The sequence below is a fragment of the Diplotaxodon limnothrissa genome, linkage group LG2 (genome assembly GCF_057381915.1).
Source record: "Diplotaxodon limnothrissa isolate DT_005_m linkage group LG2, D_limnothrissa_male_GT1.1, whole genome shotgun sequence".
In the NCBI taxonomy this organism is placed as follows: Eukaryota; Metazoa; Chordata; class Actinopteri; order Cichliformes; family Cichlidae; genus Diplotaxodon; species Diplotaxodon limnothrissa.
In genome coordinates this window covers 12,196,376-12,224,077 of record NC_140597.1, presented here as the reverse complement: position 1 = coordinate 12,224,077, position 27,702 = coordinate 12,196,376, and the positions used below count along the sequence as shown (strand labels likewise).

Genomic DNA, 27,702 nt, shown 5'->3' with positions numbered 1-27,702 from the left:
TAAACGAATGCCCCCCTGTGATTTTATCTGCACCCTGTGATTTTATTTGTAATCATTTTAACAGCAAACTGAAGAAAAGCCTTGACTCCCTTGCTCCACTCACCACCAAAAAGATTAACGTAAAACATTTATCACCCTGGAGGAACGAAGAAGTCAAAAAACTCAAAAGAAATTGCAGGGCAGCAGAAAGGAGATGGAGGAAAAATAAAAAATGCAATTAACCATCAAATACTTTGCGAGCAATTTAAAATGTACAATAATACACTAAGGAATTCAAGAAATTCATACTTTACCAAAATAATCAGTAATAACAAAAATAATCCCAAGGTCCTCTTTTCCACCATAGATCATTTATTTAACCCTGATTTTAACAGCTCCCAAAAAAAACCCCACAGACTCACTCTGTGAACAGTTTGCAGACCACTTCAGGGGAAAAGTCAGCGCCATCAGATGCAATATTTTATCTTCTCGTGATATGATTTTAAACACATCTGAGGGCTCAATTGTACCTGAGGAGACACTGGACAGCTTTGTCCTGGTTAATGCTGAGAACCTTAAGAAAGTTTTCTCCACAGTGAGACCCAACACATGTCTCTTAGATCCAATCCCCTCTTCACTTTTTAAAACACTTTATGGATTTTATGAAGCTGAGATCTAAACTACTGGATCTAAGCGCAGCCTTTGATACAGTAGACCATGCTATTCTTTTAAACAGACTGAAACACATGGTGGGCCTCTCTGGTGCTGTACACAACTGGTTCACTTCCTATCTCTCAGACAGAACTTTTATGGTGAGTATGAATACACGCTCCTCTAAGATCCATAAAATGACATGTGGGGTGCCTCAAGGGTCAGTTTTAGGCCCTGTACTTTTTAATTTGTATATGCTCCCTCTTGGCGGTGTCATCAGGAGGCATGGAGTGAACTTCCACAGTTACGCTGATGACACTCAGCTGTACATCTCCGTGTCTCCTGATGACACCAGACCAATGGATGCCTTATTTAACTGTATTTTAGATATAAGATCTTGGATGGCAGAGAACTTTTTACAGCTTAACCAGGACAAAACTGAAGTTTTAATCATCCGTCCTGAGGCTCAGAGAGAGAAACTCTTGTCTAAATTAGAGGCATTTTCACTATGTCCTTCGCTACAAGTGAAAAACCTGGGTGTTATTTTTGACTCTGAGCTTGGTTTTATCCCACATATTAAACATGTAACCAAAATTGGATTTCATCATCTAAAAAATGTAGCCAGAGTCCGCCCTATTCTCTCTCGGGCCAACACGGAGATGCTGATGCATGCTTTTATTACCAGTCGCATTGATTACTGTAATGCCCTGCTCACTGGTCTCCCCAAAAGGAATATTTGACCTTTACAACTTTTACAAACCTCTGCAGCTCGTGTGCTGATGAAGACCAGAGAGCGGGCCCACATTACACCGGTTTTATAATTGGCTCCCCGTGTGTTTCAGGATCAATTTTAAAGTTCTTTTATTGGTTTTTAAATGTCTTAATGGTCTTGGGCCTTCTTATCTCTCAGATTTGCGTTTACCATATGAACCCTCGCGGCCCTGAGGTCCTCTGGTACTGTGGAACAGCCTGCCGGAGGAGCTCAGGGCCGCAGAGAACGTACATGTTTTTACGAACAGGTTCAAGACCCACCTTTTTAATTTAGCTTTTACCTAACGTTTATTTATTTTATGCTTATTTATTCTATCCTGTTATTCTATTTATATTATTAATTTAGGTTTTACCTAATATTTATTGATTTTATTCTTATTCATTTTTTATCTTCTTACTCTATTTATGTTTATACTGTATCCCATTCTTATTTATTTTATCTTTTTATCCTGTATATATTCTTATTGGGTCATATCTCCAGTGTTTCCTTGGAGGGGGCTCTCTGCACCGGGGCTGTGATCGACCGTGGCTGCTGGGCTCTGTCGGTCTTCTCAGCCTGGCTGAGGGGCTTCTTCGCCTCCCTCCTGCTGTGTGCCCAGCCTGGAGGCTGCGGTCTATGACCGGCTCCCGGTGCAGACAGCTCCCTGTAACAACCCAGCCAATCCACACATGCAAACCAAACCACAGGTTTGTAAATGAAGTTATGTGTAATAATGAGGAACAGCACAAGGAAAAAGTATTGAGCAAGCTTACTGAAATGTATTTAATATGTTGTACAAAAGCCTGTGTTGGTGATTATGGCTTCAAGATGCCTCCTGTATGGAAAACGGCATTGCTCAGGTGTGATTTTGGCCACGTTTCACACTTTTCTAAAGTAAAACACCATTTTCCTTTATTTGACCCACACTACTAGAGCTGAATAAATCATGAAAAATATTAAAATGTTTGGGTCACTTTACAGAAAGCCATCATTTTACTGTTATGAACTGTCAAAACAGGCCAAATCTGACCTGAACAGCACGCAGAGGTTAACGTGCTCCCGTGTTTGTTTCTGTCTGGTTGCGTTTTGTTGTGGCATCCGATCCAACTGACTGACTGAGCGTACGTGTGGGTGTTATCTTATCATGTGTGGTTAGCTTAGCACTGTTAGCAAACACAGCCTGGGTAAACATGATGGGAGGATGCCCCACATGAATTCACTGTTGTGCAGACTTTGTATGACTATAAATAAACACAACTGTCATCCAGGTTGAAACGCTTGCACATCAAAGCAGGCGGGGGGAGGAGGAGGTATGCAAATGCTGACTGAATTTTCATTTACATAAAGTACATTAAGTGCTGTGTGCAGCTGAACTTTGTGATGTGACTTAGAGGTCACGTACACAGGTTATGAATTTTAACAAACAATAATCACATTGACATTTGTAACAACATGAATAATTGAAGGCTCCAGCCCTTCAACATAACTCGAAGTGCAAAAGCAACATGATTTTATGTTGTTTCGAGCTTTTTAGTGCTGCAGCACGTAACACCTTAAATACAAATTCTGCAGAAAGATTAAGTGGGTGTGGAGGCTGAAGTGGCAGTGCTAAAACTAACCACACATTACTTTAGTGTTGTAAAGAAAAAATGTCATTGTTCAGAGTTTTAACCAGACTGTGTGTTTCTGCACATCTAAAAAACATAAAACTGTGAGCTTTTTGAAGCCAAGAAGAGCACAGAGGTCATGTGACACATGTTCAACTACTAACACAGACTCACAAAGAAGCTGCAAAACTGTGGTGTGCTGTCTGCACAGGCCAGAAGACGTTAGTAGGCTGATGTGTGGATAACACATATGAAACTTTGGCTATTACTGATAATGTGTTGGAGACAAATGTGTGGACTGTAAGTAACAACGTCCTGAATGATCAGTTCCCCTCATATCCTACAGGCCTCACAGCATCATATCTCAGAACTCCAGTCAGGACCTGTGCAACCAAACTTGACACACATGTCAGGAATCTCAAGATTTTTATCCATCTTATCTACATATTATGATGTCACCTTACATCTACACCCACTTTAGCAAATACAAATTTTAATATTTTTTAATAATTCTAATGTCAACAATATCAGTATTACATGACATCATACTAACTCAGAAGTTAACTCAGAAGTTAAAGTTTCTCCACTGTAGGATGGGCACGTACTAGTTAGCCTAACAGACTGCATGTTTACTTATGGTTTGTAGATTTTTTATGAGTAGAATGAGACAGAGCCTTCGGCTTCACCCGCTTCAGATGTTATCAGTCCATTCAGTGGGTGTTATTAGTGGTAATCAGCCCCATACATAGAAACTAATAGGGTCTCCTCTTCTGTGGAACCAGCTCCTAGTTTGGATTCGGGAGACTGTCGCCTCTGTGCTGTAAAAATCGTGCTTCAAACGTCTCGTTTTTATAAAACTTGTAGATTTGGCTTAATCAGGTGACCCTGATCCATCACTTAGTTATGCTGCTACAGGCTCAGACTGCTAGGAGACCTCCCACTCCACCTCCTCCTCCACCCCCTGGCTTTTAAGTCCTGATGTATTTATGTATGTACGCCTACTGCGTGTTACTAAGTCTTGTTTTTCTCTCCTGTAATTTGTGTTTTTTCCTGTTCATTGTCGGGGTCTCTCTGCGCTCTTCTTTCCTTTCTCCTCAACATCCAATTAGTGGAGACATCCTCATCCTTGAAGATCTCTTGTTTTTAACAGGAAGTCAGCATTAGCATGTGCTGTTCATCAGGGCTTGTCTGATTATTGGTGTTCTTGCTCTAATATTGTAGGGTTTTCACCTTGCAGTATAAGCGCCTTGCCACAACTGTTGTGTTGTTGTGGTACAATAAAAATGCTTTAGGGTTATTAATAAAAGCAAGAGCTATATCTTATTCATCCGTCCTGCAGGTAACATTAACTGACTGGCACAATAGGGCATGTCGGGTTGGGACGCCGGCTGCCACTCCTCAGCTGCAGTTCTGCATTATATCAGCCACATGTCCAGATGTGTTGGGACATTTTGGCAACACCTGGCCCACACAACTAAAGTGCCAAAAGTTGCCATGATTGCGTGGAAGTGTGTTTGGATCTGGGACATTTTTTTCAAATTGAATCCAAGAAATGATGTTTAAAAACGTTAAACACCCAAAAGAAAATCATTTTTTAAATTCCATCTTTTTATTCAATATAGCTTGGTGCATATATGACACTCCCTAAAAACAGCCACATTTGTTTATTAGAGTAATCAACTAAAGTCATGCTCATTCTGTTTATATTCATAATGATAGAACCTCATTTTATGTCATTAACCCCTCAAAGTTCCACTTTATTCACCTTTAAAAAGGTTTACTTTTGCACTTTTGGTGGTACTGTGTATTATTTCACACAGTCTGGGGTTACTTCAATACAACAGAGATGATCTACTACAACTAAGCCGTGGAGATCTTCAACTAACATCCGAGTATCTCATCCCCCCGGAGATCGTTAAGCAACCCCCGGGGCTACCCGCAACAGCAAGCCGCAGGAGGAGACGTTGCGAGCGGAGGCAGAAGAGAGGCAAGCGGGGAGGCCTGTGGGCACGGCTAAAGACTAGTCCGTTTAAACCACCACTCCCGATCATATTCCTCTCCAACGCCCGTTCGATCCGTTACAAACTGGATGAAATACGACTGCAGATCGCCACTCGACGGACTTTTAATAACTGTTCGTGCATGATTTTCTCTGAAACCTGGCTGGACAGCGCCATTCCCGATGCGGCTATCGATCTAGCAGGCCGCACCGCCTATCGAGCCGACAGGTCTGCGGACTCGGGTAAGAAGACTGGCGGGGGGCTGTGCATCTATATTAACAACCTTTGGTGCACGAACGTCACGGTAACGGAAAGACTGTGCAGTACAGAGGTAGAACTGTTGGTGTTAAAGTGCCGTCCATTCTATCTCCCTCGGGAATTTTCTGCCGTTTACATCTGCGCTGTTTACATTCCACCAGATGCTAATGCTAAGCTAGCGTTAGCACAATTGAGCAGCAGCATCAATAACAGCCTGGTAGCACACCCGGACAGTGTCTTTATTGCGGCTGGGGATTTTAACCACGCGGACCTGAAATCTGTACTTCACAATTTCCACCATAATGTGAAGTGTGCTACCAGAGGAGATAGAACGTTGGACCAGGTGTACACCAACATGGCGAATGCGTACAGAGCCCAGGCTTATCCCCACCTGGGTCTGTCAGACCATCTCTCCCTTCTGCTACACCCAATATACACACAAAAGATCAAGAGCACTGGGATTACAACCAAAACCGTGAGAACATGGCCGCAGGATGCTATTCCGATGCTTCAGGACTGTTTCCACTGCACAGACTGGGATGTATTCAAGGTGCAGGACACTGACAATCGTGTCGCATTGGACAGTTACACCTCCACTGTCTTGGACTACATCTGTTTCTGTGTGGACAATGTAACAACTTGGAAACGATTCCGTGTGTTCCCTAATAATCCACCCTGGATGACACACGGAGTTCAACAACTTATTCGAACAAGGAACAACGCTTTCAAATCCGGGGACCAGGAGGCATACAGTGCTGCCAGGGCCAACCTGAGAAGAGGCATCAAGACTGCCAAGCAGCAGCACAGGAGGCGTATCGAGGCCAGGTTTGAGAACAACACAAACCCAAGGCAGGTCTGGGAGGGCATCAGGGCTATCACGGACTACAAAAGAAGAACACCATCACCCTCAGCCGACAGTTCTACTCTGGCTGAGGATCTAAATCTCTTTCATTAAACACATCAGAGCTGCTTTTCCACCATCCCTGGACTCGCACCAGTTTGCATACAGGGAGAACCGGTCAACCGAGGATGCGATCGCCACAGTGCTGCACACATTACTGAAGCACTTGGAACACAGGAACACCTATGCACGGCTCCTCTTTGTAGACTACAGCTCGGCTTTTAATACCATCCGGCCATACAAACTCCGTCCCAAACTCCACCAACTGGGACTTAACTCCTCTCTGTGCAACTGGATTGTGGACTTCCTCACTAACCGTAGACAGAGTGTCAGAGTGGGTAAGAACACCTCTTCCACCCTTGTGGTCAACACCGGTGCCCCTCAGGGGTGTGTTCTGAGCCTTCTGCTATACACTCTCTTCACCCATGACTGTATTTCCTCCTGCGCGTCCAATCTCATTGTTAAGTTTGCAGATGACACCACAGTGCTCGGACTTATATCCAACAATGATGAGACAAACTATAGGACAGAGGTGCAACAACTAGAGTCATGGTGCCACGACAATAACTTGGTCTTAAACACGAAAAAGACCAAGGAGATCATTGTAGATTTCCGGAAGAGGGGTCATAACAACCATCTGCCTCTCTTCATTGGCAGTGAGGCGGTGGAGAGGGTGAGCAGTTTTAAATTCTTGGGGGTAACTGTGACCGAGGACCTGTCCTGGGGCAACCATATCACCTCAGTTGTACGGAAGGCCCAACAGCGCCTCTACTACCTGAGGAGACTGCGGAGCGCACACATTCCCAGATCTCTGATGTTGAACTTCTACAACTGTGCCATCAGCAGCGTTCTGACGTATGGATTTCTAGTGTGGTTCCCCAGCTGCACCAAGGCCGATCAGCAAGCACTCCAGCGGGTGGTGAAAGAAGCTGGCAGAATTATTGGAACAAGTCTGCCAGAGATCAGTAATATCTTCCCCACTCGCTGTCTGAGGAGGGTGCACAGTATCCTGCGGGACCAACATCACCCTGCGCGCCACCTTTTCCATCTGCTGCCCTCAGGGAGAAGGTACAGGTCTATACAGGCCAGAACATCCAGACTGGCCAACAGCCTGTATCCACAGGCTGTGAGGCTCCTGAACTCTCTGCCCCCCTCTCACGGACAATAACCATATCCAACTTCTTAATAGCAATGAACTGGTCTGCATTGGTGCATCATATCTTTATTCTCTTCCCCCTCCTGCCCCCCCCCCCCTCTTTCTTAAATAGATAACTATCATATCTGATATCATATCTCACAGTACAATAATATTGAATGGGTTGCATTGTTGTATTTTGTCATGTTTCTCAGGTCTTTGTCTGAATTTCTACGAACATTATTGCTAAGGATTGTCTTATTGCATTGGAGTCACACTGGGTTAAATATGTACACTTGGGTTTTAAGGGGTATTTATTATTTTCTTCTTTTTTTTTTTTTTTGGGGGGGTTGTATGGAAGCCCCAAACGCAATTTCATTGTTCTTGACAATGACAATAAATAAATAAATACTAAAAAAAAAAAAATACTAAAATACTAAATACTTTAAAAAAAAAAAAGATGGGCCGAGAGGACGCTACATCTAAAATAAATAAAGCAAAAAACATGAAATCTCCAGTATCTATAAAACATATAACGCAGCATGGCAGCAAAAAAGAAAAAAAAAAACTCAAGTGATTTATTTATATGAAACATGATTACCCACTCTACAGCCTCTCAGGCTTTCATTCAGACACCCAATCAAATGCTCGGTTTCCATGTCGACTGTAACATTACCCAGAAGCCCACAGGGGAGGAAGTCCTCCGTGTAGCGTGCGTACAGGATGGGCGGAGAAACCCGCGATGGGAAAACAACGTGAGCAGAGGTGTTACACACTGAAGGACGACAGGGTTCATTCAGGTGCACATGAAGATTTATTGCGCTGAAACACAGCAAAACAATTCAGTGTTACTGGCGGCTTCCATTGTAATAACTGGCCTGCGTTACTTTTGTGGCATTACGTGTAATGGCCACGTATTAATCAGCCCTTAACACACAGAGAAAATGACCAGTAACAATAGACAACATAACATGTACTGGCTGGTCTATCTCCTATAACTTTAACTGAAACCAGCTAATAGTTTCCTTTCACCTTACTGATGGGACAACACGGTTACAGAGATTAATGCAGGAGGCTAACATGACTTAGCTAACGCACAAATGTTACTAGCCTTACCCACAGATAACGTGAAACAACTCCCTTATTCGCTCACATTAAACACCATATAAACAAGAATTACACTCCAAACATGTTAAATAAGCATCAACTTTACATAAATGTATGTAGTTCTCGTATATTGCTCTCACCTGAAACACAGCAAAACAATTCAGTGTTACTGGCGGCTTCCATTGTAATAACTGGCCTGCGTTACTTTTGTGAAGGATTATTTTGCCAGTTACCCGTTTGGCTGAGCCGCCACTGCCACCTACTGGCGAAACTAAATATCGCCCTAACATCACATCAGGTGGGAGCAAATGAGCTTTTCGCTCTGTGTTATGATGCAAACTATTGTCACAACAAATAGCAAAAAATGATGATGGGGGGTGGGCACGAACACATAAGGAACACATCTGAGACTTGTTCTTAATGCGCAAAATACTCAGGGCGCCACAGAGGCAATTGTATTGGAGCTGATGAGGCATTCATGCATGTTCACATCAGCTCCACGCACGCAGAGCATGAAGAGCATATGGAGACAAATGCGAGCGCCACAGGATCCTGTCTGATTATCAGTCAAAACTGACACACCACGGAAAATATCTGCCATAACAAGCCACCGAGGTTCACATTCAACATTCAGCGCCTAATTTCAGGCATGAAAACATTTGGACAGTAATGACTAACAACATACCGCAAACCTGGAAAAAAAACCCGGCAATACACAACTGCGAGCAGATAAATCAAATGAAACTTTATTATAGATTTGTTCCTCTCAGAGTTTTTATCTCTTTGTTTTTGTGTAAGTCTAAATAGATTTTTGCCTTAAAGGAGTTATGTTAGGGACTCCCAAAGGTACTTTGGTCAATTAAAAGTATGGTATAAAAAAACTGGTTGTTTGGTAAGAAGCCTGAAGAGAATAAAAATGCAAATTACCACTCTAAAAGTGCGCCTGAGTTCAACTCATGTCAGCCCCTCAGTTTATTCTCTTTAAAATGAGCCATTTCTTGCTATTTTCTCTTTAAGGCCATGCTGGCTTTATGCAACTTTCTTCTTCTGATGAATTGAATGAAAATGAATATTTACAGTACAGGTTGCGAGGGTTTTACAAACTACTCTGAGACTTTGTAGAAGTTTGGTTTGCTTGAGACAAAAGCAGCTGAAGCCCAGTTAAAGCTTTACCCTTTAAAATGTGAGCAGGATCATTAAAGGTCCTGCACACGTTGCCTCCTCCAGGTTTCCAACTCATAAACAAAGACAGTTTTTTCTCTTAGTGTCTGAAGCAGGTGAAAAGAAAGGATGATTTGCATCACATGTAAGTTTAACTTTATGACAACCTCAATCAGGATTTTTTTCAAGTATTTTTAGTATTTTGTATCTTTAGGAATGAAAAGATGAATAAAAATCCTGATTGAGGTTGTCATAATTCATGCATGACAGGGTTAAATAACAATAATTACAATGAAACACGTCATACATCTATAGTAACATTAAACACCTGTGAGTGGGAGGGTATGGAGTGACACATCAGTGTCCAGTGTAGTAGTTTATGTGCAAGTACACCATCAACACTGACACAAATACAAGAAAACAGCCTTTGAATAGCTGTCCACTGTAGTGACCACTATGTGTGAAAGGGTTAAAAAGCTCCAAATTGTACGCAAATTAGAGAAAGATTATTTCTGTGAAGCTAAAAGCTCTTACACCTGCAAAGGTTACTAAAAGCAGCATCATAACTCAATATGCATCTGTGTGGCCAGGTTTTCAGATTTTTTGTTGTCTCTTTGGGAACATTCAGAATGATATCTTGAAAATAAAGGCCAACAAGCCCCTGGATTATATTTATTCAGCTTTAGCTTTGTTTTAGGGTGCCTTCTGCCAAATTTCATGCCTCTGTGGCTGTTAATGGTGGAGCAGCTCAGTATTTGAGTTTCCAGCCTGACACATGTCCTGGAAAAGAAGAAATAAAAGCCTTTGGGCCTCTGCACAGTTACATGCTCTGGTTTTCAGAACAGGCAGATTTTATAGTGACAGATTTTAGGCAACAGAAGAAAAAAAGAGACTTGACTCCAGAGAGTTCTTGGCAGAAATGAGGAGTTATATTGGACATAAATTTAAATATACAAGTATGAATGTGCCCATTTTTTAATTTAGACACAAGACAAGATGTGTATAGAGAATAATCACAGATAAGGCTCAAAGGTGATCATGTGGATACAAATCAGACCACCTGTTAGTTCCCCACAGCCTAGACCAGACTCAAGGACCGACCTTGGAGGCACCGTAAAGTGTAATTCCTCGAATGTCCACTTGAGGCTCCAAAATTGAGTCAGTTCCCATGGAGCAGTGCTTTTCAATTACTTTCTGTTAGTCCCTCTCAGGTAGAAAACTATAAATGGTATATTTTGGCTATAAAATTGTTATTATAAGTTCATCTCTGCATAACATTGTTTCATTATTAATATTAAAGAAAGGAAAAAAGAAAGAAATATAGACCTACTTAAAGAATGACTTTATTATCATTGTGTTTTAGTCTGTAACAGAAACGATTTGTATGAAGTGTATGTAGTAGTACTGCAACTCCCTAAACTACTACTACATTTAAACTGCATCAATTTGCATGAAATTTTTAAAAAAAAATCCTTATTCACACTATAAACATTTTTGGGCGACTTGATTCTGAAAAATAAAATTAAACAAAGTCAATACATACATTTAAATCAATCAGCAACATTAAGTACTACTACTCATTAACTACTCACTGTGACTACGTCTCCCACTGTAGTCACGTGAAGCCAAGCGCTACATATGCTTCGTCAAATTTCCTCGTCTAAGCTTTCGGGAGACTATCGGTTGTCTATCTCCGTCTCTCCGCGCCTTTCTTTTTGTCGCTGTTAAATATTTTTCCATTTTTCTTGAGGGTTTGTTGACTGCACTTCACATCTCCTGCTCTGTGTGTGCATGTGCGTGCATGCTCAGTGCAAAAACCCTTCCACCTACTGTAGTGGATGTGCAATTATACTTTATTCTAGTACGGCAAAAAGAGCATGTTCCCCAGGGTCACACGCGCGCCCCCGGCATCGCACCGGGGGTGTGTCTCACTATTTGAGAAGGACTGCCATAGAGTCACATATTAACACGTTAAATGTTACAGCAAAAATAAACGTGTGTGAAAGAACTGGCAGACCCCCGATGAATTTATGAAAAACACTCAATGCAAGATGGTTTTTATGAATTTAGAAAGACTTCGAGTTCGGGGCGGGGCTGCTTTGGCTGTAGCTAACTGCCATGTGCTCTTCAGTGCAGCCTGCTGCTAATTCTGTTGTCCCAGAACTGGATCTCTCGTCCATGTTTGTATTGTTTGGGTCTTTTGGAGCATTTTTAATGGAATTATGTGACACAGATTATGCCTACACTGAGGTCTGTACTGTCCCAGAAGCCGAGAGTTCCAGTAAAAATTAATGTGACGTGTAATTTTCTTGCTTTCTTCTTTGCTCATAACTTGTCTTATTATACTTTATTTCCTTCTCAGTCTGCTTCAGATGAACATTTATTATTATAGCCTGAGCAGTAAACGTTCTGCACAGAGAAAAGCACTCAATCCATACGTGCATGTACAGAATGTAGAGCGGCCGTCGGTCCCAAATTACCAGAAGCAATTTCAGGAGGAAACGCAAAGGCTGAAAGTACATTATTATTTGTCAAATGCACAAACAGAGAGGGTTGCCAGGGAGCTGCAGAAGGCATTTCAGCGCCGACCTCACTAAACCACAATCCACCACGGCCTTTAGCTGCAGCTGCCGGGCTGCTTTTGAGCTGAGGAGCGAAAGATTTTGAGGAGAGTCGGGGTCGTGTGTTTGAAGCTGTTTGAATAAGACGGAGGTTTTTCAGGCCAGGGGACCAAACGTCTCCTCCGACCATCGAGGTTGAACTACACTCAACAAAAATATAAACGCAACACCTTTGTTACTGCTCCCATTCCCCATGGGATGGACGTAGAGACCTAAAATTCATTCCAGATACACATTATAACCATCCCTCCCAAACAGTGGTCACAAATCAGTCCAAATGTGTGGTAGTGGGCACATCTGCTATATTGAGATAATCCATCCCACCTCACAGGTGTGCCACATCAGGATGCTGATCTGACATCATGAGTAGTGCACAGGTGTACCTCAGACTGCCCACAACAAAAGGCCACCCTGGAATGTGCAGTTTTGTCTCACAGCAAAATTCCACAGATGCCACAAGCAATGAGGGAGCGTGCAATTGGCATGCTGACAGCAGGAATGTCAACCAGATCTGTCGCCCGTGCATTGAATGTTCATTTCTCAACCATAAGCCGTCTCCACAGGCGTTTCAGAGAATATGGCAGCACATCCAACCGGCCTCACAACCGCAGACCTCGTGTAACCACACCAGCCCAGGACCTCCACATCCAGCAGGTTCACCTCCAAGATCGTCTGAGACCAGCCACCCAGACAGCTGCTGGAACAATTGGTTTGCACAACCAAACAATTTCTGCACAAACTGTCAGAAACCGTCTCAGGGACGCTCAACTGCATGCCCGTCGTCCTCATCTGGGTCTTGACCTGACTCCAGCTCGTCTTCGTAACAGACTTGTGTGGGCAAATGCTCACATTCGATGGCGTCTGGCACGTTGGAGAGGTGTGCGCTTCACGGATGAATCATGGTTCACATTGTTCAGGGCAGATGGCAGCTGAGAATGTCCCAGTTCTTGCATGGCCAGCATACTCACCGGACATGTCACCCATTGAGCATGTTCGGGATGTGCTTGACCGGCGTATACGACAGCGTGTACCAGTTCCCACGAATATCCAACAACCTCGCACAGCCATTGAAGTGGAGTGGACCAACATTCCACAGGCCACAATTGACAATCTGATAGACTCCATGCGACGATGTGTTGCACTGCATGAGGCAAATGGTGGTCACACCAGATACTGACCGGTTCTGGGTCCCCAGACCCCCAATAGCACAAAAAACTGCACATTCCAGGGTGGCCTTTTGTTGTGGGCAGTCTGAGGTACACCTGTGCACTACTCATGATGTCAGATCAGCATCCTGATGTGGCACACCTGTGAGGTGGGATGGATTATCTCAATATAGCAGATGTGCCCACTACCACACATTTGGACTGATTTGTGACCACTGTTTGGGAGGGATGGTTATATTGTGTATCTGGAATGAATTTTAGGTCTCTACGTCCATCCCATGGGGAATGGGAGCAGTAACAAAGGTGTTGCGTTTATATTTTTGTTGAGTGTAGGTCAGCCGTCCAAACCTCCCTCGGGGAGATAGCCATCGTCAAATACTAATCAGTTCTCGGCCAAGGGGGCGCCTCATTTCTGTGCCCATGGATCCCTGATGGAGCCCCACCCCCCTGCACCGCAGCGGTTACAGTGAAATGCTCAAGGATAAAGTTTACTGTCGGAGTGGCTGAAATCTTGCTGTTAATCAAAGTAGAGCAATATTCAGACATTGACCTCCTGGTTCCACGCAAACACACACACACACACACACACACGCTCTCTCAGGGTTTTCTGGCAGGGCTTATGTGCTTTGACATTTTGGTATTTGGCCCAGTATTTTTTTCCCAGCGCTTTTATAATGCATCTGATTGAACGCTGCTGCTTAAAACTGGCCCAAGATCAATTTCTTTGAAATTTAACCCCAAAATAGCGCATGTTTGGAAGTTTCTGAATAAACTAATCCTGTTACTGAAATCAGCTCGCTCATCGTACAGAGAACTGGGCCTGGGAAAACGCCTCTACCTATGTAATTTTTTTTTTTTTTTTTTTTTGTTGCCTCATTCTGTACTCTCAAATCCCAGATGTGGGGGCATCCTGCAGACAGAGGTTAAAATAATAGTGACTAAAATGCTGTCTGTGATGAATCATACTGCTTCAAGTTTCAAGTCTCTGTGCTGAGCTTTTGTCATCCTGAAAGCAGGAAATCAATCCTAAACCGGTCAGCCGCTCACAGTTCAGTGCCCGAAACTGTAAAAACCAGCAGCTCGGTCCTTTGAAAGACGTTTAGCAGTTAATCTGACTTTAGATTGAATGAGTAAGTCCTGTCACGTTTCCATCAGCGTACATCTCATCTCAGCATTTATTCTAGCGGCTCCTGTGATTGTCAGGCGGCGGCTCGTCCTGCTCGTTATCAAATTAGACTGAAGGCCTCCTTCAGGGAGAAAGAAATTGAAATTTTTTTTCTACTTTTTCTTTTCTTTAAGTAAATCACTGATCACTGGAAAAAACCCCGGAGACATAGTAATAATCAAATTACTTTCAGCTGATGGGAAGTAGGGCTGATAATCGACATTGAAGGGGACTGGAGGTTCCCCGCAGTAACCACATGGACGCGCGCGCACACACACACACGCACTCCAGCAGAATTCTTTCATGCTATGGCATGATATTATTTCTGCCTTGTTAGTTACATTCAGATCAGTTTCTTCTTACTTTCTTCGTTGTCTGTTCATTCTTTACCGCTTCTCCTTTCTCCTTGTTTCATGTCCCCTTGTTTTGTCTATCTTACCATCCCAGCTTCCTTCTTTCACTTTTCCTCATCACTCCACTGTTTTCCAAAAACTGTTTGCTTTCCATTCTCTGATCTCTGCCCTTTAATCTCTTATCTTTTCCTCTTAATCCATAATTCTCCTTTTCCTAGCCACCTTTTTTCTCCTTTTTCTTTTTTATTTCTCATTTTCTTTTCTTTATCTGTTTTTCTTTAATTCCCGACTTCCTCAAACAACAATCTCGCCATTAATTTTTCTCCCTTTTCCTCTAATTTTCCTTTTTATCCTCTTTATTGCTCCTTAAATGTCCTGTGAGGAGATTGCAGCAGGATGAAGTGATGATATAACTGATATGGCACACTCTGCTTCCAGCAGATATTTTCAGGAGTTCATGACCTCAAATTAAGCTACAGTACTTCTTTCGTTTCTTTCTCTTGTCAGCGCAGAAATAAAACCTGTGGCAATATTTTTCAGATGACACACTGATCTGGAAAATGTGTCTCAGATGGAAGAGACCTGCAATTAATGAGTTTATTAAAAAAAACGGAGCTAAATCAGAGAGGAAGCAAAGTATTTTCCGACCTATAATTGGAGGTGTTGTGTTGTCGCACGTCAGACAAGCCGACAATAGGGGACAATATTTCGACACTGTTAAATGCATCTGACTCATTATTTTGATGGCTGAAGGCTGATGGGCAGTTAAATAAAAGTTCTTCTAATTTTTTATTTTGTTTGAAAAGGGCAGCACGGTGGCACGGTGGTTAGCACTGTTGCCGCACAGCAAGAAGGTCCTGAGTTCAATTCCACCATCAGGCTGGGGTCTTTCCGTGTCGAGTTTGCATGTTCTCCCCGTGTTTGCGTGGGTTCTCTCCGGGTACTCCGGCTTCCTCCCACCGTCCAAAGACATGCAGCTTGTGGGGATAGGTTAATCGGATAATCCAAATTGCCACTAGGTGTGAATGTGCGAGTGAATGAGAGTGCGAATGGTTGTCTGTCCGTGTGTGTTGGCCCTGCGACAGACTGGCGACCTGTCCAGGGTGTACCCTGCCTCTCGCCCTATGACAGCTGGGATAGGCTCCAGCGCCCCCCGCGACCCTGAAAAGGATAAGCGGAAGCGAATGGATGGATGGATGGATGTTTGAAAACCTGTATGAAATACTGTATCAGTGTTCAAACTAGAGATGGCACGATACCACTTTTTTATGTCCGATACCGATATCATAAATTTGGATATCTGCCGATACCGATATGAATCCGATATAGTGTTTTTTACAGTTTTTGCTCATTGCTTGAACACTATAAACCCATGCTTAGACTAAAGTAACACAACTTGAAGCTTTTGTTACCATACCTCAAACACATGTACCCATACCTTAAACAAAAGTGCTGCTTTGCACTCTGGTTGCAATTATGCAACACACTTACTCCTTTATGCAACACACATGGTCCTGCATACTACACTCTATTTCATACATAAGACACTTCGTTCAAAAATGAAATTTCAGGGTGCCATTTGGAAAACACATGTATCCAAACTACAAAACACATCGGGTAATTGCAACCACTCAAATATACACCTGAAGGCACTTACTTGCAAAACTGAACACCAATTAGCCAACCACAAAAAGCCCTCAGTTTAGCCATTTCAAGAACTTTGCAAGCATGGATGGAGGGAGAGCAAGAGGAAGAGGAGGAGGAGGTCAAAGAGGCCATGCACGGACCCATATTTCTGATGATATAAGAGCAACTTTGGTGGACCATGTCATCAACCACGGCCTGACTATGAGGGAAGCTGGGCAGAGAGTCCACCCACATCTAAGCCGCTTCACAGTGGCATCTGTAATAAGAAAATTCCGACTAGAAAACAGGTCTGTCTTCATCTCACTGCCTTCTACTCTACTCAGATGGTTTTATAGTACTGTTCTACAGTATATCACCATATCAAGTGTACAGCGTACTGCAGGGTGCTAATGCTCCTTTTGCAGCCAAAGTGGTAGTTTCTGTGAAACATACCATGATCAAATCAAATCAAATCAAATCACTTTTTATTGTCACATCACATGTGCAGGCACACTGGCACAGCACATGCGAGTGAAATTCTTGTGTGCAAGCCCCACAAGCAACAGAGATGTGCAAACACAACAACACAAACGAGCAAAATACAAGAATGGCCAACCTGAAACTAATAAATATATGTACAATATATAATAGTGTATGCATTTCTGGATGTGTATACTAAATATTTTCCTACGTGTGTGTGTGTGTGTGTGTGTGTGTGTGTGTGTGTGTATACACATTTTTACAAATTAAATAGTAAAAAAAATAAAATAAAATAAAAAATAAATAAATAAAATAATAATAATAATAATAAAATATATAAAATATACAGAGTTGAATATGTGCAAAACAAGTGGCATTTATATACAGTGTGGAGTGCATAATGTTGAAGTTCCAGTAGTGAAGCTGAGGTGTCTATGACGTGTTCAGCAGTCTGATGGCCTGATGGAAAAAGCTGTCTCTCAGTCTGCTGGTACGGGACCGGATGCTGCAGAACCTCCTTCCTGATGGAAGCAGTCTGAACAGTTTATGGCTGGGGTGACTGGAGTCCTTGATGATCCTCCCCGCTTTCCTCAGGCAGCGCTTCCTGTAGATGTCTTGGAGGGAGGGAAGCTCACCTCCAATTATCCGTTCAGAGCACCGCACTACTCGCTGGAGAGCTTTGCAGTTGTAGGCGGTGCTGTTGCCATACCAGGTGGTGATGCATCCAGTGAGGATGCTCTCAATGGCACAGTGATAGAAGGTCCTGAGGATGCGGGGGCTCATGCCGAATCTTTTCAGTCTCCTGAGAAAGAAGAGGCGCTGCTGCGCCTTCTTCACTGTTTTGTTTGTGTGTACTGACCACGTAAGATCCTCAGCCAGATGTACTCCAAGGAACCGGAAGCTGCTCACTCTCTCCACAGCAGCGCCGTTGATGGTGATGGGGGTGTGTACTTCTCTGCACCTCCGGAAGTCCACTATCAACTCCTTTGTCTTTGCGACATTGAGGGTGAGATGGTTGTCTTGACACCAGTGGGTCAGGGCGCTGACCTCCTCCCTGTAAGCCGTCTCATCACCGTTGGTGATAAGACCCACCACTGTAGTGTCGTCCGCAAACTTCACAATGATGTTGGAGCTGTTAGTGGCTGTGCAGTCGTAGGTGTAGAGTGAGTACAGGAGAGGGCTCAGTACACACCCCTGTGGAGCACCAGTGTTCAGTGTGATGGGGGATGAGGTGATGCTGCCCAGTCTGACCACCTGGCGTCTGTCAGACAGGAAGCTAAGGATCCAGCTGCAGAGGGAGCTGCTCAGTCCTAGATCCTGCAGTTTCCTGTCCAGCTTCGAGGGAACGATGGTATTGAATGCTGAGCTGTAATCTACAAACAGCATCCTCACATACGTGTCTCTCTTCTCCAGGTGTGACAGGGCAGTGTGTAGTGTCAGGGCTATGGCATCATCAGTGGACCTGTTGTGGCGGTATGCAAACTGTAGAGGGTCCAGTGAGTCGGGTAGTGCAGAGCAGATGAAGTCCCTGACCAGCTTCTCGAAGCATTTGCTTACGATGGGGGTCAGGGCTACAGGTCGCCAGTCGTTCAATGAGGAGATGGTGGAGGATTTGGGTACAGGGACGATGGTGGCCATTTTGAAGCAGGCTGGGACTACAGACAGAGAGAGGGAAAGGTTGAAGATGTGCGTGAACACTCCAGCCAGCTGAGCCGCGCATGACCTGAGGACGCGGCCGGGAATCCCGTCCGGACCAGTAGCTTTGATTACTTATATTGAAGTACAGTGTTGTACAGTGGATGATACAGTATATACAGTAAAGTACTGTAAGAAAAATAAGCAAACCGATGACAATATGTGGTTGTATTTCTCTAGAATGACTCGAAGACCTTCTGGGGGAGGACGCCAACGCCTGTTCACACAACGGCAGGAACTTGCCGTTGTGGACCTAGTGAGGGCAGACAATGCTATCCGTCTCCACCAGCTACGAAAGCAAATACTTGCAGACAGGCAAGTGTTCAACAACATAAACCATGTGAGCATCACCACCATCAGACGCATCTTGGGAAAACACAGCATCACCATGAAGCAGCTCTACAGAGTCCCATTTGAGAGGAACAGTGACAGGGTCAAAGGACTTCGAGCTGAATATGTACCAATATGCCTTCTGAATGAACAATGGAAATCAAAGACTGCAGTGCTTTATATAAAGTAGACTAGTGTGTTCCCCCTGCTCTGTAAGTGTTTGCATATGATGCAAGTATGTGTCATTTTGTCAACAGAGTTACATTTTGACAAAGGAATGTTAGGTTTTGATAGCAGAGTTTAGGTTTTGAGAGTAGAGTTTCAATTTGGTGCAGATGTGAATGGTATATTTCCCAGTGTTGTGTCATGTTTACTTGTGTTTAAGGTTTTGGCACAATGAGCAAAGTTTTGCAAAATGTGTTCAGGCAACGGGCAAAAACTGTAATCAACAAAACTGTTTTTTAAATATCTTGCTGCATTTTGTATAAGTTCATACTCAAGTTTAAAACAACAACTACACTAAAGCTATTCTGTTATACCTGTATGGAAAAAAAAATATTTCATAGTTCAGCAATACTGATCAATCTAATAAACTTAAACCTACACCATCCTCCCTATTCTGGTATTTTAAAGAGTACTTAGCATAAATATTAAGCAACCTAACTAATAGGGTTCCAACTCCCAGCAACAACAAAAATAAATAAATAAAAAATAGGGAACCACCCCTCACGCTCCACCTCATGATGCTTAATCGACGTAATCAACCTTAATTTGATGCAGTGTGAAAAAAAATGCACAGAAATCAATAATTTTTCAAGAAATATTAAATAGATTCAACATCTTTCTTCAACAAAATTGCAGACTGCACAGATGGTACCTTCCCAAAGGAAAAAGTACTATAGCTTACTAGGGTATATATATTAGACTTATTAGTTACTATATACAGTAATGGAGTTCTATTCATTTTGCATCAAATTAAAACTTTGGGTGTCAGATAATTATTTATTAAAAGCTAGACATTTTAAATGAGAATAAGAAAGAAAAGTATGTCTTTGTGCCCCCTTTTCCCTGTTAATGCCCTATCGGCCCCCCTGGCTAAACTTTGCTAGATCCGCCCCTGCACAGTTACCAGCCGTCAGCTACGTAGAAAAAGATCCTCGAGTAGAAAGTAATATTAAATAAATTCTAACAACAGCTTATCAAGCTTAAACGTGCTGCTGTTGTTCAGCCGCTGGTTTCCTCTTTCTGGTGCAAAGTGGGCCAAAAGAATAGAATAGAATAGAATAGAATAGAATAGAATAGAATAGAATAGCCTTTATTGTCATTGTACAGAGTACAACGAAATTGGAGTGCCACTCCCTTGGTGCAAGTTTCAATAATAAATATAAATGTAAAATATAAAAAGTACAAAAAAAAACAATCGTAAGTACTCAAACAATAGTATGTACAATATATACAGGATAGCAGCATTAATATAATGACAGTATGAATAGCAGCATAATATAATGACAGTGACGGTATGGAATAGGTTCAATTGTTTTTGTGCTTATTTACTACGGTGATAGCTCTGAGAAAGAAGCTATCCCTGAATCTGTTTGTCCTGGTTTTATGTGACCTGTACCGTCGGCCTGACGGTAATAGTTCAAACAGTTGGTTGCTGGGGTGAGAGTGGTCCTTGATGATATTGCCAGCTCTGCTGAGGTACCGAGAGTTTGCAGTGACCTCCAGGCTGGGCAGAGAGCAGCCAGTGATCTTCTGGGCTGTGTTGATGACCCTCTGCAGTACTTTCCTGTCTGCAGCTGAGCACCCTGCATACCATGTTGTTATGCCGTACGTTAGGATGCTCTCTATGGTGGCTCTGTAAAATGTCACCAGCAGCCTCTCCTCCAGGTTGTTCCTCCTGAGCACTCTCAGAAAGTGGAGACGCTGCTGGGCCTTTTTAACCACCGCTGTAGTATTTGCAGTCCAGGAGAGGTCATCAGAGATCTGCACGCCCAGAAACCTCATGGAGTGTACCCTCTCCACACAGCTCCCGTGAATGTAAAGTGGGGCCGGGTCTGCTCTGCCCTTCCTGAAGTCCAAGATAAGTTCTTTAGTTTTCGTGGTGTTCAGTTGGAGGTTGTTAACTGAACACCACTCAGTCAGTCTGTTGACCTCATCTCTGTAGTCCGACTCATCCCCCCTTGAGATGAGTCCAACCACTGTGGTGTCATCCGCGAACTTTATGATGGTGTTTGAGAGATGGGTAGGGGAGCAGTCGGATGTGTAGAGCGTAAACAGGAGGGGACTCAAAACACATCCTTGTGGAGACCCGGTGCTGAGTGTGATGGTGCTGGACCAGTGGGGGCCGAGTCTGACAGACTGTGGTCTATTTGTCAGGAAGTCCTTGATCCAGAGGCAGATGGGGGTGGAGAGTCCCAGGTGAGACAGTTTCTGGACCAGGATCTCCGGGATGATATGATTGAATGCTGAGCTGAAGTCCAGAAAGAGCATTCTCACATACCTTCCTCGGTGCTCCAGGTGACTCAGCGCAGTGTGGAGCGCTATGGTGATAGCGTCCTCGGTGGAACGATTTGTCCTGTAGGCAAATTGGTGGGGGTCCAGAGTGGGAGGCAGACCGGCCCTGATGTGCTGACAGACCAGTCTCTCAAAGCACTTCATCACTACAGGCGTAAGTGCAACAGGCCTGTAGTCATTTGGGCTGGCCACAGCTGTCTTCTTGGCGATGGGGATGATGGTGGAGGTTTTGAGGCAGGGCGGGACGGTGTTTGATGACAAGGAAAGGTTGAAGATTTTAGTGAAGACTCCAGTCAGTTCGTCAGCACATGCTCTGAGAACCTTTCCATGTATTCCATCAGGACCTGCCGCCTTCCTGGGATTCACTGACCTTAGAACACACCTCACTTGGTGCTCCCTAAGTGTTAGTGTGCCAGTGCTGGGGGCGGGTGGAAGTGGTGTGGCAGCTGAGGGCTTGGTCGTCTCAAAGCGGGCGAAGAAACGGTTTAGATCCTCAGCCAGTGAGGCATCAGTCCTAGATGTTGCCTGGTTATTGCTTCTGTAGTTGGTAATGTGATTGATCCCCTGCCACATTTTTCTGGGGTCGTTGTCAGCAAAGTGATCTTCAATCCTCCTCCTATAGGCAGCCTTAGCTTTCCTGATGCCTCTACTCAGGTCTGCCCTGGCCGCCCTATACGCAGCCCTGTCCCCTGATTTGAAGGCAGTGTTGCGGCTTTTTAGGAGGGATTGCACTTCGCTATTCATCCAGGGTTTTTGATTTGGAAACACCCTGACCCTTTTGTTGACGGTGACATTGTCAACACAGTTCCTGATGTACGAGAGTACAGTGTCCGTGTACTCCTGGAGGTTGTGGCTGGAGAATAAATCCCATACAGTTGTTGAGAAGCAGTCCTGCAGTTGAGAAAGGGCTCCTTCAGGCCAGGTTTTTATTGTCTTTGTCTGGGGCTTTGTTTTTCTCAGCAGGGGGGTGTAGGTGGGGGTGAGGGACATGCAGAGGTGGTCAGATCCAGCCAGGTGGGGGAGGGGTGTCGCTCTGAAAGCATGCCTGATGTTTGAATAGACATGGTCCAAAGTGTGTTCTCCTCTCGTAGCAAAGTCCACAAACTGGACAAATTTAGGAAGCACAGTCTTTAGGCACGCTTTGTTAAAGTCGCCGGTGACAATAAAAACCCCATCGGGGTGGGCAAGCTGTTGTTTGTTTATGGTGTTGAGCAAGAGGCTGAGAGCCGTGCTAACGTTAGCATCCGGCGGTATATAAACAGCTATCACAATAACTACTGTAAACTCCCTCGGGATGTAAAAAGGTCTGCACGAGACTGCCAGAACCTCCAAATCAGGAGAACAGTGTGTGTGAATGATCCTGCTGTTACAACACCACTCGTTATGCACGTAAACACATAGCCCCCCTCCTCTGCTTTTACCTGAGTTGCTGTTTCTGTCATGCCGGTGTAGCGTGCGGCCTGCTAACTCGACTGCAGCGTCGGGAATCAGCGGGTGAAGCCACGTCTCCGTAATAAGAATAATGCTGCAGTTACGTGCAAAGCTTGTGTTGGCTATCTGTAGCTCCAATTCGTCAAGTTTGTGGGTGATGGATCTGGCGTTCGATAGGAAAAGGCTCGGAAGTGCTGGCCGGTGTGGATGTTTGCGTAGCCTAGCATCTGAGCCCGACCGGCATCCCCTCTTCTGCTTTCTTTCCCTCCGTAGCAAACTAGAGAGACGGACTCGCGACAGAAAAGCCGATCAGCTGATCGTTAAGCAGTTTCATGATTGAAGTAGCAGCAAGAAGAGGCAGTCGCTTGTTAAGCTTAACGCAGGAATGCTTTACAAACATTCAGAGATGGACTTACAGACTTGCCTTACTTCTCTCGGGATAACTTTGTCGAAGATGAAATGCCGGTGTTCTGACAAACCATCCTACTTTGGCAAAACGTCCTACCCGTAGGATAATTTTACGGTGTCCCCTGACAAACAGTCCTACTTTGGCAAACCGTCCTACCAGTAGGATAATTTTACGCTGCCATATGACAAACTGCCCTACTTTGGCAAAATGTCCTACTGTATGTAATTTATGCACATTTCTGCTGCCAAACAATAATTCCAGCACAAATTTAAGTAGGTATGACGGTTTGCCACTTAACTTTGCCCATCAGAGTATGTTTGTAGCTGATATTCATAAAGCCAGTTCGGTTTGACACTTTACCCATTAAAGTGTGCTTGTAGGTCACATTCACAAAGGTAGCATGTTTTGGCACACAATTCTTCCTGTCACAGTATGCTTCTACTTTATAATAAAAAAAGTAATCAAATCAAATCAAATCAAATCACTTTTTATTGTCACATCACATGCGCAGGCACACTGGCACAGCACATGCGAGTGAAATTCTTGTGTGCGAGCCCCACAAGCAACAGAGATGTGCAAACACAACAACACAAACGAGCAAAATACAAGAATGGCCAACCTGAAACTAATAAATATATGTACAATATATAATAGTGTATGCATTTCTGGATGTGTATACTAAATGTTTTCCTACGTGTGTGTGTGTGTGTGTGTGTGTGTGTGTGTGTGTGTGTGTATACACACATTTTTACAAATTAAATAGTAAAAAAATAAAATAAAATAATAATAATAATAATAATAATAATAATAAAATATATAAAATATACAGAGTTGAATAGTAGTAGCATGTTTTGGCACGTAATTCTTCCCATCAGAATTGTGCTTCTACTTTATAATAACAAAGGTAGCATGTTTTGGCACGTAATTCTTCCCATCAGAATTATGCTTCTACTTTATAATAACAAAGGTAGCATGTTTTGGCACGTAATTCTTCCCATCAGAATTATGCTTCTAGTTTATAATAACAACAGTAGCATGGTTTGGCACTTGTTTGTAGAAGCAGTCTGCATGCCAAAGTGCTTAAGTGAGTGGAACACCTGACTATATAAACTTTGACAATGAACTCACTCCATTATAGTTACAGTATATATTTACTGAATATATTTACAGATACATATATTTGACATTTATAGATCCAACAGAACACAGGGAGAAAGAACTGAAAAAGAAACGGTGTACAAATTATGCACATTTGTCGCACAGGTACTTGACCAGGCTGCTCTCATATTGAGCACATCCAAAATGTGCCCATCTGGAACAAAACTCGCACTGCACCTGAAGAGGGAGAAGGGGGGGGGGGGGGGGGGTGTAAGTGTGTTAACCAACATTATGAATTTGATGAGAAAATAATTACTACAATGGCTTGCAAAAGTATTCGGCCCCCGTGAACTTTTCCACATTTTGTCAGATTGCATTCACAAACATGAATCAATTTTATTGGAATTCCACGTGAAAGACCAATGTCTCTACCAGTCTCTAGCTGGTAGAGACAGACCCTAAAAGACTGGCAGCTGTAATTGCAGATAAAGGTGGTTCTACAAAGTATTGACTCAGGGGGCTGAATAATTACACACACCCCACTTTTCAGTTATTCATTTGTAAAAATTGTTTGGAATCATGTATGATTGTTGTTCCACTTCTCACGTGTACACCACTTTGTATTGGTCTTTCATGTGGAATTCCAATTAAAATTGATTTGTGTTTGTGGCCGTAATGTGACAAAATGTGGAAAAGTTCAAGGGGGCCGAATACTATTGCAAGCCACTGTATATTGCATTTGTGGTTTATTTGTTTTACCATTTCAATCATACTGGACTCAGGATCGGCTTCCAGCATGAAACAAACCACACAGTAGTCATCAGCATTACCTAGAAACACACTGACATTAAACCTAACAGTTTTAAACAAAACTGAAAGTGCTATTGCAATACAAAAGCACATGACTCAACTTACTTTGATGCTCTAGCAGTTCGCAAGCAATTTCAGTGCGGTGCAGCCCAATGGCTTCTGGAGTGGACAGCACCCTAGTAACCTCTCCACTCAGAAGGTAGTGTTCGGCAAACTGTAAAATATGTTACAGTAATTGCAAATGATTAACTTAATTCTAGTTAAATACATTAAATACAATTGCTTATTAAATACCTTCAACACTAAAACTCCACAACTGCTGGAGTCCATCTGCTTGTTGTGTGGCAGAGTCTCCATTTTCCAATCCACTCAGGACTCTTCCTTTCCTTTCATCTTCAGAAAATTCCTAATAAAAACAAAACAAATTTTTAAAATGTAGCCAGCATTTTGCTCTAAATAAAAAGAAAAAAAAACCCCACAAACCAAACAACCTAAAACAGATAATTAATGAATGATGAATACCTCAAGTTACGCATAACTTTCCTTTCATAACAACCTTCATTTCCAAGAGGGTCTAACAGCAGTACAGATTGTGAGGAGATTTTGACAACCTAAAATAAAAATTGTATTTAGTAGAATATGTGTATTACACTCACTTAAGTAAACATAATCAATTGTAAGCATTTTCAAAATAAGAATATGCTGCTAAAAAGAACAGTAAAACAAAAGAGAGAAAAAACACATGAGGTGTGAACATGTACCAGAAGGATCCAGTGTGCACCAGAGTTCAGTGGGCACAACCAAATGTCCTCAGCCGGAAACAACATCTGTGGAATATTTTTAAGTTTATAAAGGTTTAGATTTATTTACATAACATACACTATATAACCAATATAACATCTACATTACCTTGCTGACACATTTAAACTTCCCAGAAAACAGAGAGGTTGCAACAACGCAAGACAACTGATACACGGGTTTCTGAAAAATGCAAGATTTTTTTTTCTTTTTTAAAAAGATTACAAAATTGTATAAAATACCTTTGTGAAATAACCGGCATACGTTCTTACTTGCCTTTTGTTTCTTAATGAGGCAGTGCAGGTATGCATCAATGACCTGTTTGGATTAAAAGAAGATTATTTTTACAGACCACCACTAGGACCAAAAATGATTATTTCACTTACCTCATCAGAAAGCCACCCACTGTCCTCCAGTGTGCGAAAAGAAGATTCATACAATTTGTATGGCCCAACGACTGCCTCCACACACCCGGTGTCTTTTGCAGCCCAAAGCCACTTCACTAAAAAACAAAATATGATAAGTTTCTTTAGTAATAACAGTTACCATTTGAAAATCACGGTCAATGGCCAACGGGCCACAAGCAGACAAGGGCCAACGGGCCACAAGCAGACAAGGGCCAACGGGCCAACAACATAAACATGCCAGAGGGGAGTAGCTTTATGTAAATCAGAAATTAGCCAAAATTGGACCAACAGGTCAAAATTAGCAAGAGGGGAGAAAAAAATAAAACATTCTATACATTAGACTAGCCAAACAGGCAACAATTGACCAACCGGTCAGAATGAGATTTTTAGCTATGCCACCTTTTTCTTGCGTGCTGGGTTTCTGGGGGGTCACTGGTACAAGCTCTTCTGGTGCTTGGACTGATTTTACCTGAGCTATTTTTGGTCCAAACTGAATGACAGAGGATCTGTTATTTTGCAGCGCTTCATGTTGATGCTGAGGACTGCAAGGCCACATCTCAGAAGATGGGCTACTCTCAACAGGTTCAGTTGGAGTTGAGACTTGGACAGGGTGGCTTGTTCTATAGGGTTTAATGTGGTCAATACTGTATAGACTTTTTAAAGTATTTCCCTCAGCGTTTTTCAGTCTAACACATTTTCCACTGAAGTCATCAATTGTGTAGGAACCTGAAAAATCCGGTTCAAGTCTTCCTCCTTTTCGCCCACGTTTCCTCATATTTAGAAGCAGAATTTGATCCCCTACATTATACACAACATTTTTGTACTTTTTCAGGGCCCGCTTGGCGTATGCAACCTTTTGCTTGTCTTGTGACTTCGCAATGTTTTCTTGTGCAGTTTCTTTAACTGCATGTTGTGCTTCACTTTCAGACTGTACATAGTCACTGTACCTTTTGTTGTCTGGCAGAATGATGTTGGAAATCTAAAATTTTGTAGATATTAGCAATTAAAACAAGATGATATCATATTCATAAAGACATTACTGGGTTTTTTTCTTAAATGGTTTCAATTCTTGGTTCTAACATAGAAAGAATTTGACAAACACTCACCGGCACTTGAGCAGGCACTTCTGATGGAAATACTGCCTCTCTTCCATACATCAGAAAAAAAGGTGTGTATTTTGTTGTGGTGTGTACTTTTGACCGAAGTGAAAACAGGGTGGGCTCTAGATACAGATCCCAGTTATTCT

At 42.9% G+C, this 27,702-nt stretch overlaps 1 pseudogene; it reads right to left on the bottom strand.

Annotated features, from left to right (window-relative positions):
* Positions 1–3,311: 3,311 nt before the first annotated feature.
* Positions 3,312–27,231, bottom strand: LOC146638264 (sentrin-specific protease 2-like; annotated as a pseudogene).
* Between the last annotated feature and the right edge of the window lie 471 nt (positions 27,232–27,702).